The sequence below is a fragment of the Cavia porcellus genome, unplaced genomic scaffold (genome assembly GCF_034190915.1).
Source record: "Cavia porcellus strain 051 isolate PalLab524CR breed Dunkin Hartley unplaced genomic scaffold, mCavPor4.1 scaffold_26, whole genome shotgun sequence".
In the NCBI taxonomy this organism is placed as follows: domain Eukaryota; kingdom Metazoa; phylum Chordata; class Mammalia; order Rodentia; family Caviidae; genus Cavia; species Cavia porcellus.
In genome coordinates this window covers 40,183,463-40,210,486 of record NW_026947509.1, presented here as the reverse complement: position 1 = coordinate 40,210,486, position 27,024 = coordinate 40,183,463, and positions in this window count along the sequence as shown.

Below are 27,024 nucleotides of genomic sequence, written 5' to 3'. Positions count from 1 at the left end.
TGGAGAAGATGGAGCAGAGTGAAAGGCCTGCCTTTGCTCCCACTCTCTCTGCCCAGTCCACATGCAGGAAGGGAAACGTCGGCCTCTTGCCTACTCTGTGCAGTGTCCAGCCTGACCCTCTCCCACCCCCAGTGGTGTAGCACAGTCCCAGGGAGACGGTTGACAGAAGGCTTCCTTAGTGGTGTGACACCTCTGCCCTTACAGTGAGGCCTGACACTGTGACTCTCCAACCTCCCCACTGGCAGGTCAGCTTGGTGAAGACAGACATTGGTATGTGCTATGTCTTTGCACTCAGGGGCACAGGGCTGCTGCTGCATACAATATCTGAGAAGGGAGAGTTTGGTCAGCGTCTGTGAGCAGAAGTGATAGCTTACTCTCTAGCTCACAGGGCAATGGGTTGCCCATTTCTCACATCCAAATCTAGACAGTCAAGAGGGCATCACATCAACTGCCATGGGAGCAACATCTACTGGGTTATCCAGGGTCAACCCACTGCTTTCAGATTCCATTGAAACCCAAAATGCCAGAGTTTTCTTCTGGTCTGCTTAGGAGAGCAGGAGCCATGCCTGGAAACTGTCTTTCCATCGTGTGCCTTCATGTCTATTGACGGATTGATGGTACCCACAAGCTCTTGCATGCTGTGAGTGGGGGCCTAAGCCCCTGCACTCCCCAGAGGATCCCTGCTCTGGGAACACCCTGACAACCATAGAGGGACTCTCCAACCTCCTTTCAAATGATCAGAACTGCTTTCCCCATGTGCAGGTCACAGTGAGGGGAGGCAAAACTTGCTTCCCAGTGCAGACGGAAGCTCATCCCTGAGAAGCACACAGCAGGTCTTTTGCAGGATCAAGGCCAGGGTCAGCATGTCCCACAAAGATGACATTTCGTCCTCAGTGAACCTGCAGTCTTGATGCACTTCACACCGTAGTGTTTACAACCGAGGCTGGGAGAGGTGCTTGCCCACCATGGCCAATGCCCATGGGCTGCTAGAGAGGAACTCACCATTCCAGCATCAGGGCCCCAGCGCTGGAGATGCTGGACCCTGAGGAGTCCAGAAAGGAGCTGGAGCCTGTGCAGCTGTCGAGGACGGTTGGCTCGACGGGTTCCATCCCAGTGTGAGGCCCACCTGAGTTAGTTGTTCTCATGGGGCAGACTTCTGCCAGGTGCGCTGCAGCCTGGTGTTCAGTCTGTAAGAGATTGGAGAAACATGGAATTGCTGTCTCACCCATAGCTTCTTAGGAGGGTTTGAGGCTGAACCAAAGCCCACACTCCCAGTGTTCCACAGAGGCTCCTATGACACAGGACGTACAGGAGGACCCCAGAAGTAAAGGGATTCTCATATTAGAATTTAAGTGTCACTAGCTGTGGAGAGGTTGTTCCTACCCTCCATGCATGAAGGACTACCCATGATTCCTGAGACAGCCTCTCATTGTAGAAATGGCAAAACAGAGGCTCCTCCTAGTTGGGTCAGTCCATTGACAAGGTCACACACAATTCTCCCCAGCTTTCTGATGAAATGTCCCAAGAAAGAATTACATCTGGCTTCTTTAGGCTTTGAAGGCAGAATATCTCAGTTCACTGTCGCCCTGATACAATATCACACAAAGAGGCCCCTTCCTGGACTCCACACCCCTTGAGTAAGACACCAAATTGACTACAGGCCTGAAGGTGCTCAGCGAGAACACCGAGATTATTTCTGGAGCCTTTCAAAAATACTGAATGGAGCTGTGTGAGCTGATGCACCTCGATAATCCATACTCTGCAAAACTGAGGAAAGAGGATGCCTTTTTCTGAACTCAGGCTGGAAAACTCCACTATTTAGGGAGACTCTGTGTCACTGGTGTATCTCAGTCAGAAGCCTTTCAATGGGTTCAATCCTTCGTACCACACAGAATTTAACAACTTCTTCTCTCCAGTGTCCACAGGGAAAGAGAGGACCCTGGGGGCCTTCTGTATGTGGTGTCCATGAGACACAGAAATTTCCTAAACTAGGAACAAAATTGAACCAAAATCAAGAGAAAGTTTGTTATGCTTCACATGGGAGATGTTGGGCTCTGCTGATCTGTTCCTCTGTCATGAGAAAGGTGTTGCCTCTCTGCAGGTTACTGGAGAGCCTGTACACACAGCTCAATCTCTTGGATGCTACCAAAAATCTCTGTCCCCAGGAACTATGTGTTTTACCCTTGGTTCTCGGGGACACCCCAGCTAAGAGAATGTACCTGCACCACTTCTGTAACTCTAACCCAGACACTCCACTCCCAGGAAACCATCTTATAAAATGAGATTCACAGAGACCAATGTTTCCCCCAGCTCTCTCCTGAGCTGAAAGGTTAGATAAAGACCAGAGCAGATTTGCTGAAAACAGGGTGACATGGTGCCCACAGAGAACACCAATGGAGAGTCCTCCTGGACTGGGCTATGTCCCTGGGCATGCATGCATGAATAGAGAACTGAGGCCTGAGGCACTCCCACCCAGCAACAAAAACACAGACTTGAACCCTACAGAGAAGACAGGAAGGAGAAACAGCTCCAAGTGTGACCAGTGTTCCCCAGGGGTATGTCTGTGACCGGCATTATGCCCTGTATTTTATCATTCACTCATAGTGCATTCTATATTTTGCAATAATAAATATTTCTTGTCTCACAACAAATAACTGAATAATTCAGTGAATATGAGGGGAGAAATACTTGGGATCCATTTACGATTTTCCCGTCCTAGACAAAGCAAGATTGAAGAGTCTCTACCAATATTCTGTGATGAAATGCAAATCTGATTGCAGTATTGAAAAAAATCATAGACTGTGGAGATCAGTGATTGAAGATGAATGGTGGCCAGTATCTAGAAGCAGCAGGAGCGGGGAGGAAATACCTTTGGTTGTGTACTCAGGAAATCTTTCTGAAACAAGGCACTGGTGAAGGCTGTACAATATTGAAAATGCACCTAATTTCACTGCAATCACTTTGACAATATTAAACTTTAAATTGTACTGGATTGTATTATTGGAACACCTCAGGGAAAATAGAATAGCCAAAAAATCCAAAAGGCAGAAATCTCAAAGGGAAGGAAATACCAGACCTGTTTTTTGAATTCGAGAGCTGACTTCTGATGTGCAGCCACCAGCAGTTCCAGCTCTGCATCTGGTTGTGAAGGAATTCCAGATGCTGGATCTTGCAGTGACACCAGAGGTGTGGAGGGAGCTGCAGTTGGAGCAGGCACAAGCTCTGCAGGTGGAAATTCGGCATTGGTGGCAGCTGGGTCTGCGGCTGCAAGGGGAGCAAAGATCAGCAACCATGCGTGTTCCTTTCCGGGCAGAAGCTTCCCACCGACGGCCAAGAGAGCCATGTGTACCAACACTGGCCAGCAAGGCCTCTCACACTGCATCCCACAATGACTGCTAAGTGTCTCGATGTTGCTGTGACACCAAGCATCGGGAAGCTTTGCTGTGTTCCAAGGCACACCCTTCCCCATAGGCCCACAGGCCCATATATCTGTGCTCCTTACCCTGGGGCTCCAGCTCAGGGGGCTCAGGAGGCTCCAGCTGGCCCAGGATTTCCCATGGTAGATCCAGCTCAGAGGAAAGATCCGTTGAACAGTCAAGAACAGAAGGGGTGGACCTGGAGAAGATGGAGCAGAGTGAAAGGCCTGCCTTTGCTCCCACTCTCTCTGCCCAGTCCACATGCAGGAAGGGAAACGTCGGCCTCTTGCCTACTCTGTGCAGTGTCCAGCCTGACCCTCTCCCACCCCCAGTGGTGTAGCACAGTCCCAGGGAGACGGTTGACAGAAGGCTTCCTTAGTGGTGTGACACCTCTGCCCTTACAGTGAGGCCTGACACTGTGACTCTCCAACCTCCCCACTGGCAGGTCAGCTTGGTGAAGACAGACATTGGTATGTGCTATGTCTTTGCACTCAGGGGCACAGGGCTGCTGCTGCATACAATATCTGAGAAGGGAGAGTTTGGTCAGCGTCTGTGAGCAGAAGTGATAGCTTACTCTCTAGCTCACAGGGCAATGGGTTGCCCATTTCTCACATCCAAATCTAGACAGTCAAGAGGGCATCACATCAACTGCCATGGGAGCAACATCTACTGGGTTATCCAGGGTCAACCCACTGCTTTCAGATTCCATTGAAACCCAAAATGCCAGAGTTTTCTTCTGGTCTGCTTAGGAGAGCAGGAGCCATGCCTGGAAACTGTCTTTCCATCGTGTGCCTTCATGTCTATTGACGGATTGATGGTACCCACAAGCTCTTGCATGCTGTGAGTGGGGGCCTAAGCCCCTGCACTCCCCAGAGGATCCCTGCTCTGGGAACACCCTGACAACCATAGAGGGACTCTCCAACCTCCTTTCAAATGATCAGAACTGCTTTCCCCATGTGCAGGTCACAGTGAGGGGAGGCAAAACTTGCTTCCCAGTGCAGACGGAAGCTCATCCCTGAGAAGCACACAGCAGGTCTTTTGCAGGATCAAGGCCAGGGTCAGCATGTCCCACAAAGATGACATTTCGTCCTCAGTGAACCTGCAGTCTTGATGCACTTCACACCGTAGTGTTTACAACCGAGGCTGGGAGAGGTGCTTGCCCACCATGGCCAATGCCCATGGGCTGCTAGAGAGGAACTCACCATTCCAGCATCAGGGCCCCAGCGCTGGAGATGCTGGACCCTGAGGAGTCCAGAAAGGAGCTGGAGCCTGTGCAGCTGTCGAGGACGGTTGGCTCGACGGGTTCCATCCCAGTGTGAGGCCCACCTGAGTTAGTTGTTCTCATGGGGCAGACTTCTGCCAGGTGCGCTGCAGCCTGGTGTTCAGTCTGTAAGAGATTGGAGAAACATGGAATTGCTGTCTCACCCATAGCTTCTTAGGAGGGTTTGAGGCTGAACCAAAGCCCACACTCCCAGTGTTCCACAGAGGCTCCTATGACACAGGACGTACAGGAGGACCCCAGAAGTAAAGGGATTCTCATATTAGAATTTAAGTGTCACTAGCTGTGGAGAGGTTGTTCCTACCCTCCATGCATGAAGGACTACCCATGATTCCTGAGACAGCCTCTCATTGTAGAAATGGCAAAACAGAGGCTCCTCCTAGTTGGGTCAGTCCATTGACAAGGTCACACACAATTCTCCCCAGCTTTCTGATGAAATGTCCCAAGAAAGAATTACATCTGGCTTCTTTAGGCTTTGAAGGCAGAATATCTCAGTTCACTGTCGCCCTGATACAATATCACACAAAGAGGCCCCTTCCTGGACTCCACACCCCTTGAGTAAGACACCAAATTGACTACAGGCCTGAAGGTGCTCAGCGAGAACACCGAGATTATTTCTGGAGCCTTTCAAAAATACTGAATGGAGCTGTGTGAGCTGATGCACCTCGATAATCCATACTCTGCAAAACTGAGGAAAGAGGATGCCTTTTTCTGAACTCAGGCTGGAAAACTCCACTATTTAGGGAGACTCTGTGTCACTGGTGTATCTCAGTCAGAAGCCTTTCAATGGGTTCAATCCTTCGTACCACACAGAATTTAACAACTTCTTCTCTCCAGTGTCCACAGGGAAAGAGAGGACCCTGGGGGCCTTCTGTATGTGGTGTCCATGAGACACAGAAATTTCCTAAACTAGAAACAAAATTGAACCAAAATCAAGAGAAAGTTTGTTATGCTTCACATGGGAGATGTTGGGCTCTGCTGATCTGTTCCTCTGTCATGAGAAAGGTGTTGCCTCTCTGCAGGTTACTGGAGAGCCTGTACACACAGCTCAATCTCTTGGATGCTACCAAAAATCTCTGTCCCCAGGAACTATGTGTTTTACCCTTGGTTCTCGGGGACACCCCAGCTAAGAGAATGTACCTGCACCACTTCTGTAACTCTAACCCAGACACTCCACTCCCAGGAAACCATCTTATAAAATGAGATTCACAGAGACCAATGTTTCCCCCAGCTCTCTCCTGAGCTGAAAGGTTAGATAAAGACCAGAGCAGATTTGCTGAAAACAGGGTGACATGGTGCCCACAGAGAACACCAATGGAGAGTCCTCCTGGACTGGGCTATGTCCCTGGGCATGCATGCATGAATAGAGAACTGAGGCCTGAGGCACTCCCACCCAGCAACAAAAACACAGACTTGAACCCTACAGAGAAGACAGGAAGGAGAAACAGCTCCAAGTGTGACCAGTGTTCCCCAGGGGTATGTCTGTGACCGGCATTATGCCCTGTATTTTATCATTCACTCATAGTGCATTCTATATTTTGCAATAATAAATATTTCTTGTCTCACAACAAATAACTGAATAATTCAGTGAATATGAGGGGAGAAATACTTGGGATCCATTTACGATTTTCCCGTCCTAGACAAAGCAAGATTGAAGAGTCTCTACCAATATTCTGTGATGAAATGCAAATCTGATTGCAGTATTGAAAAAAATCATAGACTGTGGAGATCAGTGATTGAAGATGAATGGTGGCCAGTATCTAGAAGCAGCAGGAGCGGGGAGGAAATACCTTTGGTTGTGTACTCAGGAAATCTTTCTGAAACAAGGCACTGGTGAAGGCTGTACAATATTGAAAATGCACCTAATTTCACTGCAATCACTTTGACAATATTAAACTTTAAATTGTACTGGATTGTATTATTGGAACACCTCAGGGAAAATAGAATAGCCAAAAAATCCAAAAGGCAGAAATCTCAAAGGGAAGGAAATACCAGACCTGTTTTTTGAATTCGAGAGCTGACTTCTGATGTGCAGCCACCAGCAGTTCCAGCTCTGCATCTGGTTGTGAAGGAATTCCAGATGCTGGATCTTGCAGTGACACCAGAGGTGTGGAGGGAGCTGCAGTTGGAGCAGGCACAAGCTCTGCAGGTGGAAATTCGGCATTGGTGGCAGCTGGGTCTGTGGCTGCAAGGGGAGCAAAGATCAGCAACCATGCGTGTTCCTTTCCGGGCAGAAGCTTCCCACCGACGGCCAAGAGAGCCATGTGTACCAACACTGGCCAGCAAGGCCTCTCACACTGCATCCCACAATGACTGCTAAGTGTCTCGATGTTGCTGTGACACCAAGCATCGGGAAGCTTTGCTGTGTTCCAAGGCACACCCTTCCCCATAGGCCCACAGGCCCATATATCTGTGCTCCTTACCCTGGGGCTCCAGCTCAGGGGGCTCAGGAGGCTCCAGCTGGCCCAGGATTTCCCATGGTAGATCCAGCTCAGAGGAAAGATCCGTTGAACAGTCAAGAACAGAAGGGGTGGACCTGGAGAAGATGGAGCAGAGTGAAAGGCCTGCCTTTGCTCCCACTCTCTCTGCCCAGTCCACATGCAGGAAGGGAAACGTCGGCCTCTTGCCTACTCTGTGCAGTGTCCAGCCTGACCCTCTCCCACCCCCAGTGGTGTAGCACAGTCCCAGGGAGACGGTTGACAGAAGGCTTCCTTAGTGGTGTGACACCTCTGCCCTTACAGTGAGGCCTGACACTGTGACTCTCCAACCTCCCCACTGGCAGGTCAGCTTGGTGAAGACAGACATTGGTATGTGCTATGTCTTTGCACTCAGGGGCACAGGGCTGCTGCTGCATACAATATCTGAGAAGGGAGAGTTTGGTCAGCGTCTGTGAGCAGAAGTGATAGCTTACTCTCTAGCTCACAGGGCAATGGGTTGCCCATTTCTCACATCCAAATCTAGACAGTCAAGAGGGCATCACATCAACTGCCATGGGAGCAACATCTACTGGGTTATCCAGGGTCAACCCACTGCTTTCAGATTCCATTGAAACCCAAAATGCCAGAGTTTTCTTCTGGTCTGCTTAGGAGAGCAGGAGCCATGCCTGGAAACTGTCTTTCCATCGTGTGCCTTCATGTCTATTGACGGATTGATGGTACCCACAAGCTCTTGCATGCTGTGAGTGGGGGCCTAAGCCCCTGCACTCCCCAGAGGATCCCTGCTCTGGGAACACCCTGACAACCATAGAGGGACTCTCCAACCTCCTTTCAAATGATCAGAACTGCTTTCCCCATGTGCAGGTCACAGTGAGGGGAGGCAAAACTTGCTTCCCAGTGCAGACGGAAGCTCATCCCTGAGAAGCACACAGCAGGTCTTTTGCAGGATCAAGGCCAGGGTCAGCATGTCCCACAAAGATGACATTTCGTCCTCAGTGAACCTGCAGTCTTGATGCACTTCACACCGTAGTGTTTACAACCGAGGCTGGGAGAGGTGCTTGCCCACCATGGCCAATGCCCATGGGCTGCTAGAGAGGAACTCACCATTCCAGCATCAGGGCCCCAGCGCTGGAGATGCTGGACCCTGAGGAGTCCAGAAAGGAGCTGGAGCCTGTGCAGCTGTCGAGGACGGTTGGCTCGACGGGTTCCATCCCAGTGTGAGGCCCACCTGAGTTAGTTGTTCTCATGGGGCAGACTTCTGCCAGGTGCGCTGCAGCCTGGTGTTCAGTCTGTAAGAGATTGGAGAAACATGGAATTGCTGTCTCACCCATAGCTTCTTAGGAGGGTTTGAGGCTGAACCAAAGCCCACACTCCCAGTGTTCCACAGAGGCTCCTATGACACAGGACGTACAGGAGGACCCCAGAAGTAAAGGGATTCTCATATTAGAATTTAAGTGTCACTAGCTGTGGAGAGGTTGTTCCTACCCTCCATGCATGAAGGACTACCCATGATTCCTGAGACAGCCTCTCATTGTAGAAATGGCAAAACAGAGGCTCCTCCTAGTTGGGTCAGTCCATTGACAAGGTCACACACAATTCTCCCCAGCTTTCTGATGAAATGTCCCAAGAAAGAATTACATCTGGCTTCTTTAGGCTTTGAAGGCAGAATATCTCAGTTCACTGTCGCCCTGATACAATATCACACAAAGAGGCCCCTTCCTGGACTCCACACCCCTTGAGTAAGACACCAAATTGACTACAGGCCTGAAGGTGCTCAGCGAGAACACCGAGATTATTTCTGGAGCCTTTCAAAAATACTGAATGGAGCTGTGTGAGCTGATGCACCTCGATAATCCATACTCTGCAAAACTGAGGAAAGAGGATGCCTTTTTCTGAACTCAGGCTGGAAAACTCCACTATTTAGGGAGACTCTGTGTCACTGGTGTATCTCAGTCAGAAGCCTTTCAATGGGTTCAATCCTTCGTACCACACAGAATTTAACAACTTCTTCTCTCCAGTGTCCACAGGGAAAGAGAGGACCCTGGGGGCCTTCTGTATGTGGTGTCCATGAGACACAGAAATTTCCTAAACTAGAAACAAAATTGAACCAAAATCAAGAGAAAGTTTGTTATGCTTCACATGGGAGATGTTGGGCTCTGCTGATCTGTTCCTCTGTCATGAGAAAGGTGTTGCCTCTCTGCAGGTTACTGGAGAGCCTGTACACACAGCTCAATCTCTTGGATGCTACCAAAAATCTCTGTCCCCAGGAACTATGTGTTTTACCCTTGGTTCTCGGGGACACCCCAGCTAAGAGAATGTACCTGCACCACTTCTGTAACTCTAACCCAGACACTCCACTCCCAGGAAACCATCTTATAAAATGAGATTCACAGAGACCAATGTTTCCCCCAGCTCTCTCCTGAGCTGAAAGGTTAGATAAAGACCAGAGCAGATTTGCTGAAAACAGGGTGACATGGTGCCCACAGAGAACACCAATGGAGAGTCCTCCTGGACTGGGCTATGTCCCTGGGCATGCATGCATGAATAGAGAACTGAGGCCTGAGGCACTCCCACCCAGCAACAAAAACACAGACTTGAACCCTACAGAGAAGACAGGAAGGAGAAACAGCTCCAAGTGTGACCAGTGTTCCCCAGGGGTATGTCTGTGACCGGCATTATGCCCTGTATTTTATCATTCACTCATAGTGCATTCTATATTTTGCAATAATAAATATTTCTTGTCTCACAACAAATAACTGAATAATTCAGTGAATATGAGGGGAGAAATACTTGGGATCCATTTACGATTTTCCCGTCCTAGACAAAGCAAGATTGAAGAGTCTCTACCAATATTCTGTGATGAAATGCAAATCTGATTGCAGTATTGAAAAAAATCATAGACTGTGGAGATCAGTGATTGAAGATGAATGGTGGCCAGTATCTAGAAGCAGCAGGAGCGGGGAGGAAATACCTTTGGTTGTGTACTCAGGAAATCTTTCTGAAACAAGGCACTGGTGAAGGCTGTACAATATTGAAAATGCACCTAATTTCACTGCAATCACTTTGACAATATTAAACTTTAAATTGTACTGGATTGTATTATTGGAACACCTCAGGGAAAATAGAATAGCCAAAAAATCCAAAAGGCAGAAATCTCAAAGGGAAGGAAATACCAGACCTGTTTTTTGAATTCGAGAGCTGACTTCTGATGTGCAGCCACCAGCAGTTCCAGCTCTGCATCTGGTTGTGAAGGAATTCCAGATGCTGGATCTTGCAGTGACACCAGAGGTGTGGAGGGAGCTGCAGTTGGAGCAGGCACAAGCTCTGCAGGTGGAAATTCGGCATTGGTGGCAGCTGGGTCTGTGGCTGCAAGGGGAGCAAAGATCAGCAACCATGCGTGTTCCTTTCCGGGCAGAAGCTTCCCACCGACGGCCAAGAGAGCCATGTGTACCAACACTGGCCAGCAAGGCCTCTCACACTGCATCCCACAATGACTGCTAAGTGTCTCGATGTTGCTGTGACACCAAGCATCGGGAAGCTTTGCTGTGTTCCAAGGCACACCCTTCCCCATAGGCCCACAGGCCCATATATCTGTGCTCCTTACCCTGGGGCTCCAGCTCAGGGGGCTCAGGAGGCTCCAGCTGGCCCAGGATTTCCCATGGTAGATCCAGCTCAGAGGAAAGATCCGTTGAACAGTCAAGAACAGAAGGGGTGGACCTGGAGAAGATGGAGCAGAGTGAAAGGCCTGCCTTTGCTCCCACTCTCTCTGCCCAGTCCACATGCAGGAAGGGAAACGTCGGCCTCTTGCCTACTCTGTGCAGTGTCCAGCCTGACCCTCTCCCACCCCCAGTGGTGTAGCACAGTCCCAGGGAGACGGTTGACAGAAGGCTTCCTTAGTGGTGTGACACCTCTGCCCTTACAGTGAGGCCTGACACTGTGACTCTCCAACCTCCCCACTGGCAGGTCAGCTTGGTGAAGACAGACATTGGTATGTGCTATGTCTTTGCACTCAGGGGCACAGGGCTGCTGCTGCATACAATATCTGAGAAGGGAGAGTTTGGTCAGCGTCTGTGAGCAGAAGTGATAGCTTACTCTCTAGCTCACAGGGCAATGGGTTGCCCATTTCTCACATCCAAATCTAGACAGTCAAGAGGGCATCACATCAACTGCCATGGGAGCAACATCTACTGGGTTATCCAGGGTCAACCCACTGCTTTCAGATTCCATTGAAACCCAAAATGCCAGAGTTTTCTTCTGGTCTGCTTAGGAGAGCAGGAGCCATGCCTGGAAACTGTCTTTCCATCGTGTGCCTTCATGTCTATTGACGGATTGATGGTACCCACAAGCTCTTGCATGCTGTGAGTGGGGGCCTAAGCCCCTGCACTCCCCAGAGGATCCCTGCTCTGGGAACACCCTGACAACCATAGAGGGACTCTCCAACCTCCTTTCAAATGATCAGAACTGCTTTCCCCATGTGCAGGTCACAGTGAGGGGAGGCAAAACTTGCTTCCCAGTGCAGACGGAAGCTCATCCCTGAGAAGCACACAGCAGGTCTTTTGCAGGATCAAGGCCAGGGTCAGCATGTCCCACAAAGATGACATTTCGTCCTCAGTGAACCTGCAGTCTTGATGCACTTCACACCGTAGTGTTTACAACCGAGGCTGGGAGAGGTGCTTGCCCACCATGGCCAATGCCCATGGGCTGCTAGAGAGGAACTCACCATTCCAGCATCAGGGCCCCAGCGCTGGAGATGCTGGACCCTGAGGAGTCCAGAAAGGAGCTGGAGCCTGTGCAGCTGTCGAGGACGGTTGGCTCGACGGGTTCCATCCCAGTGTGAGGCCCACCTGAGTTAGTTGTTCTCATGGGGCAGACTTCTGCCAGGTGCGCTGCAGCCTGGTGTTCAGTCTGTAAGAGATTGGAGAAACATGGAATTGCTGTCTCACCCATAGCTTCTTAGGAGGGTTTGAGGCTGAACCAAAGCCCACACTCCCAGTGTTCCACAGAGGCTCCTATGACACAGGACGTACAGGAGGACCCCAGAAGTAAAGGGATTCTCATATTAGAATTTAAGTGTCACTAGCTGTGGAGAGGTTGTTCCTACCCTCCATGCATGAAGGACTACCCATGATTCCTGAGACAGCCTCTCATTGTAGAAATGGCAAAACAGAGGCTCCTCCTAGTTGGGTCAGTCCATTGACAAGGTCACACACAATTCTCCCCAGCTTTCTGATGAAATGTCCCAAGAAAGAATTACATCTGGCTTCTTTAGGCTTTGAAGGCAGAATATCTCAGTTCACTGTCGCCCTGATACAATATCACACAAAGAGGCCCCTTCCTGGACTCCACACCCCTTGAGTAAGACACCAAATTGACTACAGGCCTGAAGGTGCTCAGCGAGAACACCGAGATTATTTCTGGAGCCTTTCAAAAATACTGAATGGAGCTGTGTGAGCTGATGCACCTCGATAATCCATACTCTGCAAAACTGAGGAAAGAGGATGCCTTTTTCTGAACTCAGGCTGGAAAACTCCACTATTTAGGGAGACTCTGTGTCACTGGTGTATCTCAGTCAGAAGCCTTTCAATGGGTTCAATCCTTCGTACCACACAGAATTTAACAACTTCTTCTCTCCAGTGTCCACAGGGAAAGAGAGGACCCTGGGGGCCTTCTGTATGTGGTGTCCATGAGACACAGAAATTTCCTAAACTAGAAACAAAATTGAACCAAAATCAAGAGAAAGTTTGTTATGCTTCACATGGGAGATGTTGGGCTCTGCTGATCTGTTCCTCTGTCATGAGAAAGGTGTTGCCTCTCTGCAGGTTACTGGAGAGCCTGTACACACAGCTCAATCTCTTGGATGCTACCAAAAATCTCTGTCCCCAGGAACTATGTGTTTTACCCTTGGTTCTCGGGGACACCCCAGCTAAGAGAATGTACCTGCACCACTTCTGTAACTCTAACCCAGACACTCCACTCCCAGGAAACCATCTTATAAAATGAGATTCACAGAGACCAATGTTTCCCCCAGCTCTCTCCTGAGCTGAAAGGTTAGATAAAGACCAGAGCAGATTTGCTGAAAACAGGGTGACATGGTGCCCACAGAGAACACCAATGGAGAGTCCTCCTGGACTGGGCTATGTCCCTGGGCATGCATGCATGAATAGAGAACTGAGGCCTGAGGCACTCCCACCCAGCAACAAAAACACAGACTTGAACCCTACAGAGAAGACAGGAAGGAGAAACAGCTCCAAGTGTGACCAGTGTTCCCCAGGGGTATGTCTGTGACCGGCATTATGCCCTGTATTTTATCATTCACTCATAGTGCATTCTATATTTTGCAATAATAAATATTTCTTGTCTCACAACAAATAACTGAATAATTCAGTGAATATGAGGGGAGAAATACTTGGGATCCATTTACGATTTTCCCGTCCTAGACAAAGCAAGATTGAAGAGTCTCTACCAATATTCTGTGATGAAATGCAAATCTGATTGCAGTATTGAAAAAAATCATAGACTGTGGAGATCAGTGATTGAAGATGAATGGTGGCCAGTATCTAGAAGCAGCAGGAGCGGGGAGGAAATACCTTTGGTTGTGTACTCAGGAAATCTTTCTGAAACAAGGCACTGGTGAAGGCTGTACAATATTGAAAATGCACCTAATTTCACTGCAATCACTTTGACAATATTAAACTTTAAATTGTACTGGATTGTATTATTGGAACACCTCAGGGAAAATAGAATAGCCAAAAAAAATCCAAAAGGCAGAAATCTCAAAGGGAAGGAAATACCAGACCTGTTTTTTGAATTCGAGAGCTGACTTCTGATGTGCAGCCACCAGCAGTTCCAGCTCTGCATCTGGTTGTGAAGGAATTCCAGATGCTGGATCTTGCAGTGACACCAGAGGTGTGGAGGGAGCTGCAGTTGGAGCAGGCACAAGCTCTGCAGGTGGAAATTCGGCATTGGTGGCAGCTGGGTCTGCGGCTGCAAGGGGAGCAAAGATCAGCAACCATGCGTGTTCCTTTCCGGGCAGAAGCTTCCCACCGACGGCCAAGAGAGCCATGTGTACCAACACTGGCCAGCAAGGCCTCTCACACTGCATCCCACAATGACTGCTAAGTGTCTCGATGTTGCTGTGACACCAAGCATCGGGAAGCTTTGCTGTGTTCCAAGGCACACCCTTCCCCATAGGCCCACAGGCCCATATATCTGTGCTCCTTACCCTGGGGCTCCAGCTCAGGGGGCTCAGGAGGCTCCAGCTGGCCCAGGATTTCCCATGGTAGATCCAGCTCAGAGGAAAGATCCGTTGAACAGTCAAGAACAGAAGGGGTGGACCTGGAGAAGATGGAGCAGAGTGAAAGGCCTGCCTTTGCTCCCACTCTCTCTGCCCAGTCCACATGCAGGAAGGGAAACGTCGGCCTCTTGCCTACTCTGTGCAGTGTCCAGCCTGACCCTCTCCCACCCCCAGTGGTGTAGCACAGTCCCAGGGAGACGGTTGACAGAAGGCTTCCTTAGTGGTGTGACACCTCTGCCCTTACAGTGAGGCCTGACACTGTGACTCTCCAACCTCCCCACTGGCAGGTCAGCTTGGTGAAGACAGACATTGGTATGTGCTATGTCTTTGCACTCAGGGGCACAGGGCTGCTGCTGCATACAATATCTGAGAAGGGAGAGTTTGGTCAGCGTCTGTGAGCAGAAGTGATAGCTTACTCTCTAGCTCACAGGGCAATGGGTTGCCCATTTCTCACATCCAAATCTAGACAGTCAAGAGGGCATCACATCAACTGCCATGGGAGCAACATCTACTGGGTTATCCAGGGTCAACCCACTGCTTTCAGATTCCATTGAAACCCAAAATGCCAGAGTTTTCTTCTGGTCTGCTTAGGAGAGCAGGAGCCATGCCTGGAAACTGTCTTTCCATCGTGTGCCTTCATGTCTATTGACGGATTGATGGTACCCACAAGCTCTTGCATGCTGTGAGTGGGGGCCTAAGCCCCTGCACTCCCCAGAGGATCCCTGCTCTGGGAACACCCTGACAACCATAGAGGGACTCTCCAACCTCCTTTCAAATGATCAGAACTGCTTTCCCCATGTGCAGGTCACAGTGAGGGGAGGCAAAACTTGCTTCCCAGTGCAGACGGAAGCTCATCCCTGAGAAGCACACAGCAGGTCTTTTGCAGGATCAAGGCCAGGGTCAGCATGTCCCACAAAGATGACATTTCGTCCTCAGTGAACCTGCAGTCTTGATGCACTTCACACCGTAGTGTTTACAACCGAGGCTGGGAGAGGTGCTTGCCCACCATGGCCAATGCCCATGGGCTGCTAGAGAGGAACTCACCATTCCAGCATCAGGGCCCCAGCGCTGGAGATGCTGGACCCTGAGGAGTCCAGAAAGGAGCTGGAGCCTGTGCAGCTGTCGAGGACGGTTGGCTCGACGGGTTCCATCCCAGTGTGAGGCCCACCTGAGTTAGTTGTTCTCATGGGGCAGACTTCTGCCAGGTGCGCTGCAGCCTGGTGTTCAGTCTGTAAGAGATTGGAGAAACATGGAATTGCTGTCTCACCCATAGCTTCTTAGGAGGGTTTGAGGCTGAACCAAAGCCCACACTCCCAGTGTTCCACAGAGGCTCCTATGACACAGGACGTACAGGAGGACCCCAGAAGTAAAGGGATTCTCATATTAGAATTTAAGTGTCACTAGCTGTGGAGAGGTTGTTCCTACCCTCCATGCATGAAGGACTACCCATGATTCCTGAGACAGCCTCTCATTGTAGAAATGGCAAAACAGAGGCTCCTCCTAGTTGGGTCAGTCCATTGACAAGGTCACACACAATTCTCCCCAGCTTTCTGATGAAATGTCCCAAGAAAGAATTACATCTGGCTTCTTTAGGCTTTGAAGGCAGAATATCTCAGTTCACTGTCGCCCTGATACAATATCACACAAAGAGGCCCCTTCCTGGACTCCACACCCCTTGAGTAAGACACCAAATTGACTACAGGCCTGAAGGTGCTCAGCGAGAACACCGAGATTATTTCTGGAGCCTTTCAAAAATACTGAATGGAGCTGTGTGAGCTGATGCACCTCGATAATCCATACTCTGCAAAACTGAGGAAAGAGGATGCCTTTTTCTGAACTCAGGCTGGAAAACTCCACTATTTAGGGAGACTCTGTGTCACTGGTGTATCTCAGTCAGAAGCCTTTCAATGGGTTCAATCCTTCGTACCACACAGAATTTAACAACTTCTTCTCTCCAGTGTCCACAGGGAAAGAGAGGACCCTGGGGGCCTTCTGTATGTGGTGTCCATGAGACACAGAAATTTCCTAAACTAGGAACAAAATTGAACCAAAATCAAGAGAAAGTTTGTTATGCTTCACATGGGAGATGTTGGGCTCTGCTGATCTGTTCCTCTGTCATGAGAAAGGTGTTGCCTCTCTGCAGGTTACTGGAGAGCCTGTACACACAGCTCAATCTCTTGGATGCTACCAAAAATCTCTGTCCCCAGGAACTATGTGTTTTACCCTTGGTTCTCGGGGACACCCCAGCTAAGAGAATGTACCTGCACCACTTCTGTAACTCTAACCCAGACACTCCACTCCCAGGAAACCATCTTATAAAATGAGATTCACAGAGACCAATGTTTCCCCCAGCTCTCTCCTGAGCTGAAAGGTTAGATAAAGACCAGAGCAGATTTGCTGAAAACAGGGTGACATGGTGCCCACAGAGAACACCAATGGAGAGTCCTCCTGGACTGGGCTATGTCCCTGGGCATGCATGCATGAATAGAGAACTGAGGCCTGAGGCACTCCCACCCAGCAACAAAAACACAGACTTGAACCCTACAGAGAAGACAGGAAGGAGAAACAGCTCCAAGTGTGACCAGTGTTCCCCAGGGGTATGTCTGTGACCGGCATTATGCCCTGTATTTTATCATTCACTCATAGTGCATTCTATATTTTGCAATAATAAATATTTCTTGTCTCACAACAAATAACTGAATAATTCAGTGAATATGAGGGGAGAAATACTTGGGATCCATTTACGATTTTCCCGTCCTAGACAAAGCAAGATTGAAGAGTCTCTACCAATATTCTGTGATGAAATGCAAATCTGATTGCAGTATTGAAAAAAATCATAGACTGTGGAGATCAGTGATTGAAGATGAATGGTGGCCAGTATCTAGAAGCAGCAGGAGCGGGGAGGAAATACCTTTGGTTGTGTACTCAGGAAATCTTTCTGAAACAAGGCACTGGTGAAGGCTGTACAATATTGAAAATGCACCTAATTTCACTGCAATCACTTTGACAATATTAAACTTTAAATTGTACTGGATTGTATTATTGGAACACCTCAGGGAAAATAGAATAGCCAAAAAATCCAAAAGGCAGAAATCTCAAAGGGAAGGAAATACCAGACCTGTTTTTTGAATTCGAGAGCTGACTTCTGATGTGCAGCCACCAGCAGTTCCAGCTCTGCATCTGGTTGTGAAGGAATTCCAGATGCTGGATCTTGCAGTGACACCAGAGGTGTGGAGGGAGCTGCAGTTGGAGCAGGCACAAGCTCTGCAGGTGGAAATTCGGCATTGGTGGCAGCTGGGTCTGCGGCTGCAAGGGGAGCAAAGATCAGCAACCATGCGTGTTCCTTTCCGGGCAGAAGCTTCCCACCGACGGCCAAGAGAGCCATGTGTACCAACACTGGCCAGCAAGGCCTCTCACACTGCATCCCACAATGACTGCTAAGTGTCTCGATGTTGCTGTGACACCAAGCATCGGGAAGCTTTGCTGTGTTCCAAGGCACACCCTTCCCCATAGGCCCACAGGCCCATATATCTGTGCTCCTTACCCTGGGGCTCCAGCTCAGGGGGCTCAGGAGGCTCCAGCTGGCCCAGGATTTCCCATGGTAGATCCAGCTCAGAGGAAAGATCCGTTGAACAGTCAAGAACAGAAGGGGTGGACCTGGAGAAGATGGAGCAGAGTGAAAGGCCTGCCTTTGCTCCCACTCTCTCTGCCCAGTCCACATGCAGGAAGGGAAACGTCGGCCTCTTGCCTACTCTGTGCAGTGTCCAGCCTGACCCTCTCCCACCCCCAGTGGTGTAGCACAGTCCCAGGGAGACGGTTGACAGAAGGCTTCCTTAGTGGTGTGACACCTCTGCCCTTACAGTGAGGCCTGACACTGTGACTCTCCAACCTCCCCACTGGCAGGTCAGCTTGGTGAAGACAGACATTGGTATGTGCTATGTCTTTGCACTCAGGGGCACAGGGCTGCTGCTGCATACAATATCTGAGAAGGGAGAGTTTGGTCAGCGTCTGTGAGCAGAAGTGATAGCTTACTCTCTAGCTCACAGGGCAATGGGTTGCCCATTTCTCACATCCAAATCTAGACAGTCAAGAGGGCATCACATCAACTGCCATGGGAGCAACATCTACTGGGTTATCCAGGGTCAACCCACTGCTTTCAGATTCCATTGAAACCCAAAATGCCAGAGTTTTCTTCTGGTCTGCTTAGGAGAGCAGGAGCCATGCCTGGAAACTGTCTTTCCATCGTGTGCCTTCATGTCTATTGACGGATTGATGGTACCCACAAGCTCTTGCATGCTGTGAGTGGGGGCCTAAGCCCCTGCACTCCCCAGAGGATCCCTGCTCTGGGAACACCCTGACAACCATAGAGGGACTCTCCAACCTCCTTTCAAATGATCAGAACTGCTTTCCCCATGTGCAGGTCACAGTGAGGGGAGGCAAAACTTGCTTCCCAGTGCAGACGGAAGCTCATCCCTGAGAAGCACACAGCAGGTCTTTTGCAGGATCAAGGCCAGGGTCAGCATGTCCCACAAAGATGACATTTCATCCTCAGTGAACCTGCAGTCTTGATGCACTTCACACCGTAGTGTTTACAACCGAGGCTGGGAGAGGTGCTTGCCCACCATGGCCAATGCCCATGGGCTGCTAGAGAGGAACTCACCATTCCAGCATCAGGGCCCCAGCGCTGGAGATGCTGGACCCTGAGGAGTCCAGAAAGGAGCTGGAGCCTGTGCAGCTGTCGAGGACGGTTGGCTCGACGGGTTCCATCCCAGTGTGAGGCCCACCTGAGTTAGTTGTTCTCATGGGGCAGACTTCTGCCAGGTGCGCTGCAGCCTGGTGTTCAGTCTGTAAGAGATTGGAGAAACATGGAATTGCTGTCTCACCCATAGCTTCTTAGGAGGGTTTGAGGCTGAACCAAAGCCCACACTCCCAGTGTTCCACAGAGGCTCCTATGACACAGGACGTACAGGAGGACCCCAGAAGTAAAGGGATTCTCATATTAGAATTTAAGTGTCACTAGCTGTGGAGAGGTTGTTCCTACCCTCCATGCATGAAGGACTACCCATGATTCCTGAGACAGCCTCTCATTGTAGAAATGGCAAAACAGAGGCTCCTCCTAGTTGGGTCAGTCCATTGACAAGGTCACACACAATTCTCCCCAGCTTTCTGATGAAATGTCCCAAGAAAGAATTACATCTGGCTTCTTTAGGCTTTGAAGGCAGAATATCTCAGTTCACTGTCGCCCTGATACAATATCACACAAAGAGGCCCCTTCCTGGACTCCACACCCCTTGAGTAAGACACCAAATTGACTACAGGCCTGAAGGTGCTCAGCGAGAACACCGAGATTATTTCTGGAGCCTTTCAAAAATACTGAATGGAGCTGTGTGAGCTGATGCACCTCGATAATCCATACTCTGCAAAACTGAGGAAAGAGGATGCCTTTTTCTGAACTCAGGCTGGAAAACTCCACTATTTAGGGAGACTCTGTGTCACTGGTGTATCTCAGTCAGAAGCCTTTCAATGGGTTCAATCCTTCGTACCACACAGAATTTAACAACTTCTTCTCTCCAGTGTCCACAGGGAAAGAGAGGACCCTGGGGGCCTTCTGTATGTGGTGTCCATGAGACACAGAAATTTCCTAAACTAGAAACAAAATTGAACCAAAATCAAGAGAAAGTTTGTTATGCTTCACATGGGAGATGTTGGGCTCTGCTGATCTGTTCCTCTGTCATGAGAAAGGTGTTGCCTCTCTGCAGGTTACTGGAGAGCCTGTACACACAGCTCAATCTCTTGGATGCTACCAAAAATCTCTGTCCCCAGGAACTATGTGTTTTACCCTTGGTTCTCGGGGACACCCCAGCTAAGAGAATGTACCTGCACCACTTCTGTAACTCTAACCCAGACACTCCACTCCCAGGAAACCATCTTATAAAATGAGATTCACAGAGACCAATGTTTCCCCCAGCTCTCTCCTGAGCTGAAAGGTTAGATAAAGACCAGAGCAGATTTGCTGAAAACAGGGTGACATGGTGCCCACAGAGAACACCAATGGAGAGTCCTCCTGGACTGGGCTATGTCCCTGGGCATGCATGCATGAATAGAGAACTGAGGCCTGAGGCACTCCCACCCAGCAACAAAAACACAGACTTGAACCCTACAGAGAAGACAGGAAGGAGAAACAGCTCCAAGTGTGACCAGTGTTCCCCAGGGGTATGTCTGTGACCGGCATTATGCCCTGTATTTTATCATTCACTCATAGTGCATTCTATATTTTGCAATAATAAATATTTCTTGTCTCACAACAAATAACTGAATAATTCAGTGAATATGAGGGGAGAAATACTTGGGATCCATTTACGATTTTCCCGTCCTAGACAAAGCAAGATTGAAGAGTCTCTACCAATATTCTGTGATGAAATGCAAATCTGATTGCAGTATTGAAAAAAATCATAGACTGTGGAGATCAGTGATTGAAGATGAATGGTGGCCAGTATCTAGAAGCAGCAGGAGCGGGGAGGAAATACCTTTGGTTGTGTACTCAGGAAATCTTTCTGAAACAAGGCACTGGTGAAGGCTGTACAATATTGAAAATGCACCTAATTTCACTGCAATCACTTTGACAATATTAAACTTTAAATTGTACTGGATTGTATTATTGGAACACCTCAGGGAAAATAGAATAGCCAAAAAATCCAAAAGGCAGAAATCTCAAAGGGAAGGAAATACCAGACCTGTTTTTTGAATTCGAGAGCTGACTTCTGATGTGCAGCCACCAGCAGTTCCAGCTCTGCATCTGGTTGTGAAGGAATTCCAGATGCTGGATCTTGCAGTGACACCAGAGGTGTGGAGGGAGCTGCAGTTGGAGCAGGCACAAGCTCTGCAGGTGGAAATTCGGCATTGGTGGCAGCTGGGTCTGCGGCTGCAAGGGGAGCAAAGATCAGCAACCATGCGTGTTCCTTTCCGGGCAGAAGCTTCCCACCGACGGCCAAGAGAGCCATGTGTACCAACACTGGCCAGCAAGGCCTCTCACACTGCATCCCACAATGACTGCTAAGTGTCTCGATGTTGCTGTGACACCAAGCATCGGGAAGCTTTGCTGTGTTCCAAGGCACACCCTTCCCCATAGGCCCACAGGCCCATATATCTGTGCTCCTTACCCTGGGGCTCCAGCTCAGGGGGCTCAGGAGGCTCCAGCTGGCCCAGGATTTCCCATGGTAGATCCAGCTCAGAGGAAAGATCCGTTGAACAGTCAAGAACAGAAGGGGTGGACCTGGAGAAGATGGAGCAGAGTGAAAGGCCTGCCTTTGCTCCCACTCTCTCTGCCCAGTCCACATGCAGGAAGGGAAACGTCGGCCTCTTGCCTACTCTGTGCAGTGTCCAGCCTGACCCTCTCCCACCCCCAGTGGTGTAGCACAGTCCCAGGGAGACGGTTGACAGAAGGCTTCCTTAGTGGTGTGACACCTCTGCCCTTACAGTGAGGCCTGACACTGTGACTCTCCAACCTCCCCACTGGCAGGTCAGCTTGGTGAAGACAGACATTGGTATGTGCTATGTCTTTGCACTCAGGGGCACAGGGCTGCTGCTGCATACAATATCTGAGAAGGGAGAGTTTGGTCAGCGTCTGTGAGCAGAAGTGATAGCTTACTCTCTAGCTCACAGGGCAATGGGTTGCCCATTTCTCACATCCAAATCTAGACAGTCAAGAGGGCATCACATCAACTGCCATGGGAGCAACATCTACTGGGTTATCCAGGGTCAACCCACTGCTTTCAGATTCCATTGAAACCCAAAATGCCAGAGTTTTCTTCTGGTCTGCTTAGGAGAGCAGGAGCCATGCCTGGAAACTGTCTTTCCATCGTGTGCCTTCATGTCTATTGACGGATTGATGGTACCCACAAGCTCTTGCATGCTGTGAGTGGGGGCCTAAGCCCCTGCACTCCCCAGAGGATCCCTGCTCTGGGAACACCCTGACAACCATAGAGGGACTCTCCAACCTCCTTTCAAATGATCAGAACTGCTTTCCCCATGTGCAGGTCACAGTGAGGGGAGGCAAAACTTGCTTCCCAGTGCAGACGGAAGCTCATCCCTGAGAAGCACACAGCAGGTCTTTTGCAGGATCAAGGCCAGGGTCAGCATGTCCCACAAAGATGACATTTCATCCTCAGTGAACCTGCAGTCTTGATGCACTTCACACCGTAGTGTTTACAACCGAGGCTGGGAGAGGTGCTTGCCCACCATGGCCAATGCCCATGGGCTGCTAGAGAGGAACTCACCATTCCAGCATCAGGGCCCCAGCGCTGGAGATGCTGGACCCTGAGGAGTCCAGAAAGGAGCTGGAGCCTGTGCAGCTGTCGAGGACGGTTGGCTCGACGGGTTCCATCCCAGTGTGAGGCCCACCTGAGTTAGTTGTTCTCATGGGGCAGACTTCTGCCAGGTGCGCTGCAGCCTGGTGTTCAGTCTGTAAGAGATTGGAGAAACATGGAATTGCTGTCTCACCCATAGCTTCTTAGGAGGGTTTGAGGCTGAACCAAAGCCCACACTCCCAGTGTTCCACAGAGGCTCCTATGACACAGGACGTACAGGAGGACCCCAGAAGTAAAGGGATTCTCATATTAGAATTTAAGTGTCACTAGCTGTGGAGAGGTTGTTCCTACCCTCCATGCATGAAGGACTACCCATGATTCCTGAGACAGCCTCTCATTGTAGAAATGGCAAAACAGAGGCTCCTCCTAGTTGGGTCAGTCCATTGACAAGGTCACACACAATTCTCCCCAGCTTTCTGATGAAATGTCCCAAGAAAGAATTACATCTGGCTTCTTTAGGCTTTGAAGGCAGAATATCTCAGTTCACTGTCGCCCTGATACAATATCACACAAAGAGGCCCCTTCCTGGACTCCACACCCCTTGAGTAAGACACCAAATTGACTACAGGCCTGAAGGTGCTCAGCGAGAACACCGAGATTATTTCTGGAGCCTTTCAAAAATACTGAATGGAGCTGTGTGAGCTGATGCACCTCGATAATCCATACTCTGCAAAACTGAGGAAAGAGGATGCCTTTTTCTGAACTCAGGCTGGAAAACTCCACTATTTAGGGAGACTCTGTGTCACTGGTGTATCTCAGTCAGAAGCCTTTCAATGGGTTCAATCCTTCGTACCACACAGAATTTAACAACTTCTTCTCTCCAGTGTCCACAGGGAAAGAGAGGACCCTGGGGGCCTTCTGTATGTGGTGTCCATGAGACACAGAAATTTCCTAAACTAGAAACAAAATTGAACCAAAATCAAGAGAAAGTTTGTTATGCTTCACATGGGAGATGTTGGGCTCTGCTGATCTGTTCCTCTGTCATGAGAAAGGTGTTGCCTCTCTGCAGGTTACTGGAGAGCCTGTACACACAGCTCAATCTCTTGGATGCTACCAAAAATCTCTGTCCCCAGGAACTATGTGTTTTACCCTTGGTTCTCGGGGACACCCCAGCTAAGAGAATGTACCTGCACCACTTCTGTAACTCTAACCCAGACACTCCACTCCCAGGAAACCATCTTATAAAATGAGATTCACAGAGACCAATGTTTCCCCCAGCTCTCTCCTGAGCTGAAAGGTTAGATAAAGACCAGAGCAGATTTGCTGAAAACAGGGTGACATGGTGCCCACAGAGAACACCAATGGAGAGTCCTCCTGGACTGGGCTATGTCCCTGGGCATGCATGCATGAATAGAGAACTGAGGCCTGAGGCACTCCCACCCAGCAACAAAAACACAGACTTGAACCCTACAGAGAAGACAGGAAGGAGAAACAGCTCCAAGTGTGACCAGTGTTCCCCAGGGGTATGTCTGTGACCGGCATTATGCCCTGTATTTTATCATTCACTCATAGTGCATTCTATATTTTGCAATAATAAATATTTCTTGTCTCACAACAAATAACTGAATAATTCAGTGAATATGAGGGGAGAAATACTTGGGATCCATTTACGATTTTCCCGTCCTAGACAAAGCAAGATTGAAGAGTCTCTACCAATATTCTGTGATGAAATGCAAATCTGATTGCAGTATTGAAAAAAATCATAGACTGTGGAGATCAGTGATTGAAGATGAATGGTGGCCAGTATCTAGAAGCAGCAGGAGCGGGGAGGAAATACCTTTGGTTGTGTACTCAGGAAATCTTTCTGAAACAAGGCACTGGTGAAGGCTGTACAATATTGAAAATGCACCTAATTTCACTGCAATCACTTTGACAATATTAAACTTTAAATTGTACTGGATTGTATTATTGGAACACCTCAGGGAAAATAGAATAGCCAAAAAATCCAAAAGGCAGAAATCTCAAAGGGAAGGAAATACCAGACCTGTTTTTTGAATTCGAGAGCTGACTTCTGATGTGCAGCCACCAGCAGTTCCAGCTCTGCATCTGGTTGTGAAGGAATTCCAGATGCTGGATCTTGCAGTGACACCAGAGGTGTGGAGGGAGCTGCAGTTGGAGCAGGCACAAGCTCTGCAGGTGGAAATTCGGCATTGGTGGCAGCTGGGTCTGCGGCTGCAAGGGGAGCAAAGATCAGCAACCATGCGTGTTCCTTTCCGGGCAGAAGCTTCCCACCGACGGCCAAGAGAGCCATGTGTACCAACACTGGCCAGCAAGGCCTCTCACACTGCATCCCACAATGACTGCTAAGTGTCTCGATGTTGCTGTGACACCAAGCATCGGGAAGCTTTGCTGTGTTCCAAGGCACACCCTTCCCCATAGGCCCACAGGCCCATATATCTGTGCTCCTTACCCTGGAGCTCCAGCTCAGGGGGCTCAGGAGGCTCCAGCTGGCCCAGGATTTCCCATGGTAGATCCAGCTCAGAGGAAAGATCCGTTGAACAGTCAAGAACAGAAGGGGTGGACCTGGAGAAGATGGAGCAGAGTGAAAGGCCTGCCTTTGCTCCCACTCTCTCTGCCCAGTCCACATGCAGGAAGGGAAACGTCGGCCTCTTGCCTACTCTGTGCAGTGTCCAGCCTGACCCTCTCCCACCCCCAGTGGTGTAGCACAGTCCCAGGGAGACGGTTGACAGAAGGCTTCCTTAGTGGTGTGACACCTCTGCCCTTACAGTGAGGCCTGACACTGTGACTCTCCAACCTCCCCACTGGCAGGTCAGCTTGGTGAAGACAGACATTGGTATGTGCTATGTCTTTGCACTCAGGGGCACAGGGCTGCTGCTGCATACAATATCTGAGAAGGGAGAGTTTGGTCAGCGTCTGTGAGCAGAAGTGATAGCTTACTCTCTAGCTCACAGGGCAATGGGTTGCCCATTTCTCACATCCAAATCTAGACAGTCAAGAGGGCATCACATCAACTGCCATGGGAGCAACATCTACTGGGTTATCCAGGGTCAACCCACTGCTTTCAGATTCCATTGAAACCCAAAATGCCAGAGTTTTCTTCTGGTCTGCTTAGGAGAGCAGGAGCCATGCCTGGAAACTGTCTTTCCATCGTGTGCCTTCATGTCTATTGACGGATTGATGGTACCCACAAGCTCTTGCATGCTGTGAGTGGGGGCCTAAGCCCCTGCACTCCCCAGAGGATCCCTGCTCTGGGAACACCCTGACAACCATAGAGGGACTCTCCAACCTCCTTTCAAATGATCAGAACTGCTTTCCCCATGTGCAGGTCACAGTGAGGGGAGGCAAAACTTGCTTCCCAGTGCAGACGGAAGCTCATCCCTGAGAAGCACACAGCAGGTCTTTTGCAGGATCAAGGCCAGGGTCAGCATGTCCCACAAAGATGACATTTCGTCCTCAGTGAACCTGCAGTCTTGATGCACTTCACACCGTAGTGTTTACAACCGAGGCTGGGAGAGGTGCTTGCCCACCATGGCCAATGCCCATGGGCTGCTAGAGAGGAACTCACCATTCCAGCATCAGGGCCCCAGCGCTGGAGATGCTGGACCCTGAGGAGTCCAGAAAGGAGCTGGAGCCTGTGCAGCTGTCGAGGACGGTTGGCTCGACGGGTTCCATCCCAGTGTGAGGCCCACCTGAGTTAGTTGTTCTCATGGGGCAGACTTCTGCCAGGTGCGCTGCAGCCTGGTGTTCAGTCTGTAAGAGATTGGAGAAACATGGAATTGCTGTCTCACCCATAGCTTCTTAGGAGGGTTTGAGGCTGAACCAAAGCCCACACTCCCAGTGTTCCACAGAGGCTCCTATGACACAGGACGTACAGGAGGACCCCAGAAGTAAAGGGATTCTCATATTAGAATTTAAGTGTCACTAGCTGTGGAGAGGTTGTTCCTACCCTCCATGCATGAAGGACTACCCATGATTCCTGAGACAGCCTCTCATTGTAGAAATGGCAAAACAGAGGCTCCTCCTAGTTGGGTCAGTCCATTGACAAGGTCACACACAATTCTCCCCAGCTTTCTGATGAAATGTCCCAAGAAAGAATTACATCTGGCTTCTTTAGGCTTTGAAGGCAGAATATCTCAGTTCACTGTCGCCCTGATACAATATCACACAAAGAGGCCCCTTCCTGGACTCCACACCCCTTGAGTAAGACACCAAATTGACTACAGGCCTGAAGGTGCTCAGCGAGAACACCGAGATTATTTCTGGAGCCTTTCAA